Source organism: Medicago sativa, chromosome 2 (assembly GCF_051527215.1).
Source record: "Medicago sativa cultivar Bolivia chromosome 2, Bolivia_mono, whole genome shotgun sequence".
Classification (NCBI taxonomy): Eukaryota; Viridiplantae; Streptophyta; class Magnoliopsida; order Fabales; family Fabaceae; genus Medicago; species Medicago sativa.
The window spans coordinates 61,328,983-61,339,617 of NC_140750.1; the positions used below are offsets into that span (position 1 = coordinate 61,328,983).

Here is a 10,635-nt window from a genome sequence, read left to right on the forward strand (position 1 = left end):
CGTCATGACGTTCAGTGGCGGAGCCAGGATTTTTATAAAGTCCGGTCGAAAAAAAATTTGCAATACATTTATAGGGGTTTAAATAAGAAATTGCAAGCAAATAATAAAAAATTTAAAGAAATTGCCCAATTTATAGGGGTTTATATAAGAAATTCAAGGGGATTTACATAAGAAATTGTAAAAAAATTGGGCCAGAGCCCGGGCTCGCCGGGCCTTAGAACCGCCCCTGATGACGTCCAACCTAACAATTTTTACTTTTGCCAATTGAACTATGACTTATGGACTATGTAGGCATTTCTTTTAATTTATTATCATTCATTTCGGCTTCTTAAAAAATAGTACCCAATCCCTACCCAACAAAATATTAGGGTGTTTTTTTAAAATAAAATAAATATTACTGTATTTTAAACTCGATCATTAGAATTAGAATTATAAAATAAAAATGAAATCAATAGACATTCTGAAATTTGTTTTTTTTTTTTAATCTTTCATCTTAATGAAATATCTTATTTAGCTTACAAGTCAATCAGATTTGTAAGGATGAGATAGACCCAATATAAAAACCTTATAGAGGAGTTTGAAGTTGTTCGGTGAAGATCTATGAGCAAGAAGAAAGAAACCCAATATAAAAAATGTTTTCTAACCTTCAAAAAACTTTAAGGCATATTTAAAATGTTCAGTAGTGTAATTCTAACTTATACTCCATCTGTTTCACAATACTTGTCCATTTTGAAGAATAATTTTGTTTCATTTTACTTGTCACTTTCAAGTTTCAATGCAACATTAATTATTGGTTTATCAATAATAATCTTACCTATTTATTGTAGAGAGAGAAACAATAGAATGAAATAATAAATGAGTAAGGGAATTATAGAAAAAACACAAAGAATTTCATCAAAAATGACAACATTTATTTGATTCCTTGGTATGTGTAATTTCTTCAAAATGGACAAGTATTGTGAAACGGATGGAGTAATAATTTTCTGCTTCCTCAATTTTTTTAAATAATTAATCATATAAAAAGATTGAAAAATGTTATTATTAAATGCTTTCTAAAGACTTTAACTGTTTTCCCAAACTTAACATTTTACTTTTATTATTGTCACAAATGTTTTATTTTATTTTTCTCCAAACAAATTTTATGTTGAAAAGCTACCCGAAGCTATAGTTCCACAATCTCTGTGAGATCGATATCTTTTTATACTATAACCTGAATAGTGTATACTTGCACTTAGTCTTTCCACCTTAAAATACTCATAGTAGTTTGAGAGACACCAATTATCCTATGAAATTTTTAATTTAGGGTGAATAGTGTTTTTCACCCCTGTAATATATGTCATTTCCAGTTTTCACCCTTATGAAATTTTTCGTCCGGTTTGTGTCCTTGTAAAAAAAAAAAAATTCCGGTTTTCCACCCTCCTCCCTCCAACTCATCAACTTAGCTGATGTGGCGCTGACATGTAATTAATTTTTAATATTTATTTATTTTTTCACCTGCCACGTGTGAAAATCAAATTTTTTTTTAATTGAAATTTGTTAAATTTTATTTTTGTTTTTTTAAAACTCAATATTAATATTAATTCCTAAAAACTATTTAAAAAATGGAAGTGAATATGTAACGTTTTTTCATCATTCCACCCTTGTGATTGTTTTGAACAATGAGACATTAAGACAAATAAACCCCAAGTTTTCTAACAAAAACCCTATAGAAATCGATACCCAGAAAATCGTAACCCAGAAAATCGTAACCCAGAAAATCAATGAAAACGATGAAGAATGGTGCGAAGAACAAAACGAAAAAGCTACGAAAGAAAAAGATGACGACGGTGACGACGAAGGTGACGACGAAGGTGACGATGAAGGAGGCAGAGAAGACGAAGGAAGGAGAGAAGATGAACGAAGTTGTGAAGAAGATGCAAGAGACGATCGAAGGACAATCGACAGTTAAGGAAAATGCTGGAGCTCCAGTTGCTGATGTAAGTTGTCTAAATACGCGAATCCCTTTACTTTCTTGTGTTTGTTTTAGAATATGCATGCTCTTTCTTTGTTTGTTTATTGTTGTTGTGGTACTTTTAAAGAGCAAAAGGAGGAAAACGTTAAAGAAGTTGAGAATTTTTAAGGGTTTATGTTGTGAATATTCATGTGAACTTGTTTATTGTGGTATGTGGCGTCTGTGAGTGGGGTAGTGTAAGACACATGTCTGAATGTTATTGGTCCAATTTTTTGTGTGCAGGACAACACTAAGTTCAATTGCATTTTTCACCATGGGGGAGAGTTTGTTAGGGACGAAACCATATTCTAAAAAGGCGGGGGTTCAAACCATTGTCTCTGACTTAGTTCCAGATGCTTGGAAAGTAGGTGTTATTAGGCAACTTGTGTGTAGCTGGGGTTATCAAGAACATGAGATTAGGCTGTGGTGTAAAATGGATAGGATTGTGAATGAGTTTGTTCAACTTGACCAAGACCACATTGCAGATGAGGTTGCCATCCATGTTGTAGGTGATGGAATTGATGGACAAATTTATGTTGAACATAACGTTACTAATATGTCTGTCAAGGTTAATATGCCAAACTTTGTGGATTTGAATGAGTCTAGTGGGGAAGATGAAGACAATATGCTGATGTATTCAAGTGATGATGGTGGTGCCAAAGGTGTGAAGTTTGATGACAGTGAGGATGAGAGGGCAACTGCACTTAATGATGGGTTTGCCTATGTTGAAGTGGATGCACCTGTGAGTGGAAGTAATAGAGTAGATTTTGAGGGGAAGTCTTTGAGGATTAAGACTTGTGCTTCAAAATCACCTAAGAAAAAAATGAAAGTGAAGATGCTTATTAATAAAGGGAAGAAAGTTGAGGATGAAGCAGAAGAGTATCATAGTGATGAACTAGATAGCTCAGACCCTGAGAACTCTGACCATGAGAATGGGCCCAAATATTCTAGGTTTAGAAAGGAGCAATTAAATGAAAACTATGAGTTTAAGTTAGGTATGGAGTTTAATTCAATGAGAGAATTCAAGGATGCAATAATTGAGTGGAATGTGTTGAATGGGCATGAAATAAAGATGCCAAAAAATGAACCTGGTAGGGTAAGGGTAATTTGCAAACAAGAATGTGGTTATTTGGTCTTTTGCTCTAGAGTGGGGACCAGTCACACTTATCAGATAAAGTCTTTGGATCCAGACCACACATGTGCAAGGAAAACAAAAAATAAATCTGCTTGTTCTAGGTGGGTGGCCAAGTTTGCTGTGGTTAAGAAGCTGCAAACAAATAAGAAGGTAACCATAGAGGACATCATGCAGTGGGTATGATGTCCACTATGGTTACCTTCTTATTTCTAGGTGGGTGGCCAAGTTTGCTTTGGTGATACCCACTGCATGATGTCCTCTATGGTTACCTTCTTATTTGTTTGCAGCTTCTTAACCACAGCAAACTTGGCCACCCACCTAGAACAAGCAGATTTGTTTTTTGTTTTCCTTGCACATGTGTGGTCTGGATCCAAAGACTTTATCTGATAAGTGTGACTGGTCCCCACTCTAGAGCAAAAGACCAAATAACCACATTCTTGTTTGCAAATTACCCTTACCCTACCAGGTTCATTTTTTGGCATCTTTATTTCATGCCCATTCAACACATTCCACTCAATTATTGCATCCTTGAATTTGATCTCATTGAATTAAACTCCATACCTAACTTAAACTCATAGTTTTCATTTAATTGCTCCTTTCTAAACCTAGAATATTTGGGCCCATTCTCATGGTCAGAGTTCTCAGGGTCTGAGCTATCTAGTTCATCACTATGATACTCTTCTGCTTCATCCTCAACTTTCTTCCCTTTATTAATAAGCATCTTCACTTTCATTTTTTTCTTAGGTGATTTTGAAGCACAAGTCTTAATCCTCAAAGACTTCCCACCAAAATCTACTCTGTTACTTCCACTCACAGGTGCATCCACTTCAACATAGGCAAACCCATCATTAAGTGCAGTTGCCCTCTCATCCTCACTGTCATCAAACTTCACACCTTTAGCACCACCATCATCACTTGAATACATCAACATATTGTCTTCATCTTCCCCACTAGACTCGTTCAAATCCACAAAGTTTGGCATATCAACCTTGACAGACATATTAGTAACGTTATGTTCAACATAAATTTGTCCATCAATTCCATCACCTACAGCATGGATGGCAACCTCATCTGCAATGTGGTCTTGGTCAAGTTGAACAAACTCATTCACAATCCTATCCATTTTACACCACAGCCTAACCTCATGTTCTTGATAACCCCAACTACACACAAGTTGCCTAATAACACCTACATTCCAAGCATCTGGAACTAAGTCAGAGACAATGGTTTGAACCCCACCTCTGTAGAATATGGTTTCTTCCCTAACAAACTCTCCCCCATTGTGAAAAATGCAATTGAACTTAGTGTTGTCCTGCACACAAAAAATTGGACCAATAACATTCAGACACGTGTCTTATAGTACCCCACACACAGACCCCACATACCACAATAGACAAGTTCACATGAATATTCACAACATAAACCCTTAAAAATTCACAACTTCTTTAACGTTTTCCTCCTTTTGCTCTTTAAAAGTACCGCAACACCAATAAACAAACAAAGAAAGAGCATGCATATTCAAAAACAAACACAAGAAAGTAAAGGGATTCGCGTATTTAGACAACTTACATCAGCAACTGGAGCTCCATCGTTTTCCTTAACTGTCGATTGTCCTTCGATCGTCTCCTGCATCTTCTTCACAACTTCGTTCGTCTTCTCTCCTTCCTTCGTCTTCTCTGCTTCCTTCGTCGTCACCTTCGTCGTCACCGTCGTCATCTTCTTCTTTCGTAGCTTTTTCGTTTGGTTCTTCGCACCATTCTTCATCGTTTTCATTGATTTTCTGGGTTACGATTTTCTGGGTTACGATTTTCTGGGTATCGATTTCTATAGGGTTTGTGTTAGAGAACTTGGGGTTTCTTTGTCTCAATGTCTCATTGTTCGAAACAATCATAAAGGTGGAATGATGAAAAAACGTTACATATTCACTTCCATTTTTTAAATAGTTTTTAGGAATTAATATTAATATTGAGTTTTAAAAAAACGAAAATAAAATTTAACAAATTTCAATTAAAAAAAATTTGATTTTCACACGTGGCAGGTGAAAAAATAAATAAATATTAAAAATTAATTACATGTCAGCGCCACATCAGCTAAGTTGATGAGTTGGATGGAGGAGGGTGGAAAATCGGAAAAAAAAAATTTACAATGACACAAACCGGACGAAAAATTTCATAAGGGTGAAAACTGGAAATGGCATATATTACAGGGGTGAAAAACACTATTCACCCTTTAATTTATAAATAAATATGTTGCCACCTCTTTGACGCATTATTTCTACAAATAGTTTATATTTTTATCCTCCATCATTATTATTTTTCTTTTGATATATTATTGTTGTCTATCATGAAAGGCTAAAATAGATATAAAAATATACTTATTGGAAGGAAAAAAAGTGACAAATTGAATGAGAAAAGGAGATAAATACGATAAATTAATGTACCGTGGAAACATTTAATAATAATTAATATTTCCTGAATTGTTTCTTGCTGCCTCTAGGTGCTAAAAACTATTTAAATGAAGTTGACAAAACATGAGAGCTTTATATATAAAGTGATCAAACAATCTTCTACTTATTAAATGCAAAGGAGACAAAATATGGCTCAAAATACATATTTGTTTTGTGTTTTTATTATCTTTCTTTCTCTATTTTTTGTCCTAACTAAAAGTGATACTACATTTGTGTGGAGTAAGTCCTTTTTCACACTACTCTAATTTATCTTATATAAAACATTTCATCACCTTTAGTAACATTTATTTTGTTCGTATTAAATATTACAGGTTCTATTCCCTGCAAGACACGTACTCAATGTCCAGAGAATCTGTGTCGTCTTCCTAACTTTGTGTGGTGTATTGATGGTTCTTGTGTGTGCGCGTAAATGGAACAAATAAGTTGAAAAATAAATCTATATTACTTTTTTGTTAAATATGTTTTTAGTCCCTATAAATATGTCAACTTTTCGTTTTAGTCCCTCTAAAATTTTTCTTCAACTTTTAGTCCCTATAAAATTTTCAATCACTACTTTTGGTCCCTATTTTTAATTTAATTTTTGTATTTTATAATGATATTGTGCAGAAATGTGTAAAATATTCTAAAAAAATTTCATAAAAAAAATTAGAATTTTTTAACAAAACACAAATTAAATATGAATTTTTAACCTTAAAACATATAAAAAATTATATTAAATTCATGTTCTGTTAAAAATTCTGAATTTTTTTTGGAGTGATTCTTATAATATTTTGAATTTTCCTGAAAAATTTTATTAAATAATATGAATTCTACATATGAGTTTACTTTAAAAGAGGGACCAAAAGTGAAGATTGAAAATTTTATAGGGACTAAAAGTTGAAGGAAAATTTTAGAGGGACTAAAACGAAAAGTTGACATATTTATAGGGACCAAAAACATATTTAACCCTACTTTTTTTTAAGGAATAAATTTATATTACTTGTAACTGTGTGTGCGCGTAAGTGTAACAAATAAGTTAAAAAATAAATCTATATTACTTTTTTTTAAGGAATAAATCTATATTACTTGTAACTGTACAATTTTATTTGTACATCATAATATTTGTAATCTTAAAATTTCCATCATATTTTTATTGGGAGATTAGTCACTTTAGTCCCTGAATAAGAAAGAAGTCGTCACTTTAGTCCTTGAATGCAGATAAATTGTAAAATAATCCTTGGATGGAGACTCTGTTAGCCAATTTAGCCTCTGAATGCAGACTTTGTTTGTCAATTTAGTCCCTGAATGTACACTCTGTTATTCACTTTAGTCCCTGAAATTGACCAACATGGTCTATATTCAGGGATTGTTTTGCAATTTCTCTGCATTGAGGGACTAAAGTGACTACTCCTTTCTCAATTAGGGACTAAAGTGACTAATTCCCCTACTTTTATTTGTTTCTTTGACGAGATCAAAATTGTATTGTTAAATTATACAAGTATGTTACCGTCATTCATTCATAGAAAATATGAAAAACAAAATCACTTCAAGTATAATTAGCTTTATTAATAAATGAAGACAATGCACGATTGTATAGATACCTTATCTATTCTACTTCTATACTTAGCATAAAATTATTGATTGATTTTTTTAAGGAGAAAATTATTGATACTTAGCATAAAATTATTGATTGATGTAAACTTAATAAATGGTGAAACTCATTTATTAGTAGGACACACCATCTATTTTGTGTGTCTATCTCTCTAAATTGCATACGCCGTTTATTTTTTCAAATTGAGAGAATCTTTACTCCTTTCAAACTACTAATTCATTCAAAATTACAATTTAAAATCAATAGTTACAAATAAAATAAATAAATAATAAGTAATTAGAAGATCATCAGGGAAACATTTCTAATAATCGCTAATTTAAAAGAAAGTAATTATTCTTAAAAGATGGCAAACTTATCAAAATACTTTTTTTACTAACTTGTCAAAATACTTAGTTTGTTTTATTATTACTAGCGAAAAGACGGGCACTCACGTGCCCGTCTTTCTGTTTTTTATTGCGTTAACGTTTGAAAATTATGAACTTTGTTTTTTTATGAAATTTTGATTTTGATTAAAATTAAAAATATAAATGTTTGTTGCTTTCAAGTTATAACAAATCAAACTAACAATGATTATCTATTTCAATGACATCAACAATATATCAAAAAATATATAATCTAAATTCTTTTTTTAATGACACCAACAACAATATTTATTATATAAAAAGTTGTTTAAGGATATAATTAGGATAATGAAAAAGCAAGTATAAATATACTCATCTAGTTTGTTAACTTTTTAAATGAACACTTTTTAAATGATTCCAAACACACACACACACACACACATTCATATCGTGTTTATTATTTTTTTTAAAATATTTAAATTTATTCTTATATGTTTGTTACATGTATTATTTGTATTGACAATTGAGGGTATTTTTGAAAAGAGAAAAAGCCAACTCAAAAGAGCTGAAAGGGGTTATTTTCTTTATATATTGTATAGAGGTATAGATAGATTTTGAAAAAGAGCAACTAAAACAAAAACATTTTTTTAGGAAACTAAAACAAAAACATCAATTCAAATTCCAAATAACATTAAGACTTTTTAAAGGTGGTACGAAACCGCAAGCGTACGGTTTTTATCGAGTAGTAAAAAGATTATCGTCCACAGGGAGTTAAAAGTAATTACCGATATTGTTTCTAGTGTTGATTAGCTGAAAAGATTAGAGTTAAAAAGTTCAATAGTTTCTTGGTTTAAAGTACATAATATAAAAGTGTCTAGGGATTATTGGTTCGTCGTAATAACAAATCACTAACAATCCAAGACTATGTTTTTATCTTATGTTAAATTCATTTTCTAAAGACAAGAATCTATTAGGTATTTTATGTTTCCTTTCAGAATACATAAATGTATCTCAATAACAACCAAGTCTATTCTCTTGATTGTTATTGAAACCCTTTAAGTGTGATTCCTATAGCCTCAATACTTCACAAAACTATTCATTTGGGGTGTTCCCATCAAGTTTTGTGTCGTCTTGTCGAATTTCATTTGTTTCAATATCAAAATTCATCTTTCGATCCTTCGTTTGATATTTCAGATGATGAAATAACAACTATTAAACTTCACCTTTCGGTCCTTCGTTTAACACTTGTTATTGAGTTTGAAAACAATGAAATTAGATTAGAAAATAGAAGTTAAACAAAATAGGTATTTAGACTTGGTTTGAATAGGATTAAGTCATTAGACTATTCCAACAATCCCAAGACCAAAAGTCTACTCACTCATGTTCATTGTAGATAAAAAGAAATAATTAAAAGACATAGAATGATAATGCATAAAGATAAATGACTGAATTGTAAAATGCAGAATTGTTAAGGCAAGGAAATAAAAGTGCAGAAAATAATAACAAGAACTTAGAACACAAAATAACTTTGATTGCAAAATGTATACTAAGTTCTTAATGATCCAAGATGATTAAAAGTCTTATGGAGAACCTATTTATAGCCTAGAACCTCAATACAAGGCATTAAACTCGTTTTTACAGGATTAAAACAAAGAAAAGCAAAGAGTTTTATAATAGCTCCACCTGATAGTAAAAACGCACGGCCTGGGCTCAGACCGTGCACTTTTCAGCTTCCAAGTATTAAAAACGCACGATCTGGGAGGAAAAACCCACGGTCTGCACTTTTTGGTTCCAGGGAGAAACGCACGGTCCGTGCACTTTCAGAGCCAGACCGTGCGTTTTGTTTTTCCAGTTTTACACCCATTTATGTTCCGAATTGAGCTTAGGGTTCTTCATGAAAGTTATAGATATGGATGTTAGCTTTCATTGGCCTTTGATTTGACTCCATTTGTACATCTACAACTTAAGTTATGGTCAAAATACTACACATGGGTCAACATAGACAGCACAGCCGTGTGTTTTTCCATTATTCATCTTTCTTGCTTTTCTTCAACTTCTCTGCTCCTACCTCAGCCAAATGCTCTCATTTCTTCGTTACTTGTCCTGAAAATAAAACCAAAGTATTTGTAGTAAAATAGCTCTAAGCTAGGATTAAAACTAACAATACTTTTTTGAATTTGAATGCTCAAAACACGACAAACTACGACTTATCAAAAGGTTGAATCTTTTCACTACCAAAAAAAAAAAAAAAAAGCTTGAAACTTTTTATAAAGTTTACTCTCTCCGTCCCTAATTATAAGACTACTCACAAAATATTGTTTGTCTCTTAATATAAAATCATCTACAAATTTTTAGATGCATTTATTACTCTTTTTCCAACTATACCCTTAATTAATACTATCAATGCATCTTGGAATATGAAAAGTTAATATTAAATATATTTTTTTATATACAAAGGACAACTTGATAATAGGCACATATATTTGTGACAACTTTATGACTACAACAACTTTTTATCTATACCCGTTTTTTTAAACTATTCTATAAAAAAAAAAAAAAAAAGGTCTTGCTAAAAGGGAAATAATTGATAAATTTTATGTTGAAAAAGTTAATTTTTAATGTTTCAATGTGTTAAATATACAACTTCCAAAATAAACTTTCCACTTTAAACTTCTTATCAAGTGTCTAAGGACACTTGTTAGCATTTCCCTGTAAAAAAAAAGGAGGGAGTATAACTAGGGGTGGGAATGAGTCGGGCCGTGCCGAGCTTTGCTTAAATAGGCTAGGCCTGGTTGAAAAAACTAAGGCCTAAGCCTTGGCCTTTTACCTGTCAAAGGCTTTATTTTAAGCCTGACCTGACCTTTTTAAAAGTATGGTATGACCTATTAGTCTGTCTAAAAGCCTAGTTTGTGTTACAAATTTCAAACAGAGTCTGTTCATCAATTTTTTTTCCTTTCAATTTGTGCAACATACTTAATATAGATATAAACATAATTAGATACAAATTAAACTAATGAAACACAATTGTAAAATTTATAAATGGATAGAAACTCAAGAATAATCATGTCTCATAACAGCAAGGATTTCAAACTTAATCTAATAACCATACTT

General features: G+C 31.7%; 1 long non-coding RNA gene across 1 annotated transcript; it reads left to right on the forward strand.

The window, feature by feature from the left end:
- The first annotated feature begins 5,495 nt into the window (after nucleotides 1–5,495).
- LOC146949397 (uncharacterized) lies at nucleotides 5,496–6,639 on the forward strand. Its single transcript, XR_015027251.1, has 2 exons — nucleotides 5,496–5,811; nucleotides 5,904–6,639. It is a non-coding gene; the product is annotated as an uncharacterized LOC146949397 (long non-coding RNA).
- Nucleotides 6,640–10,635: the final 3,996 nt, after the last annotated feature.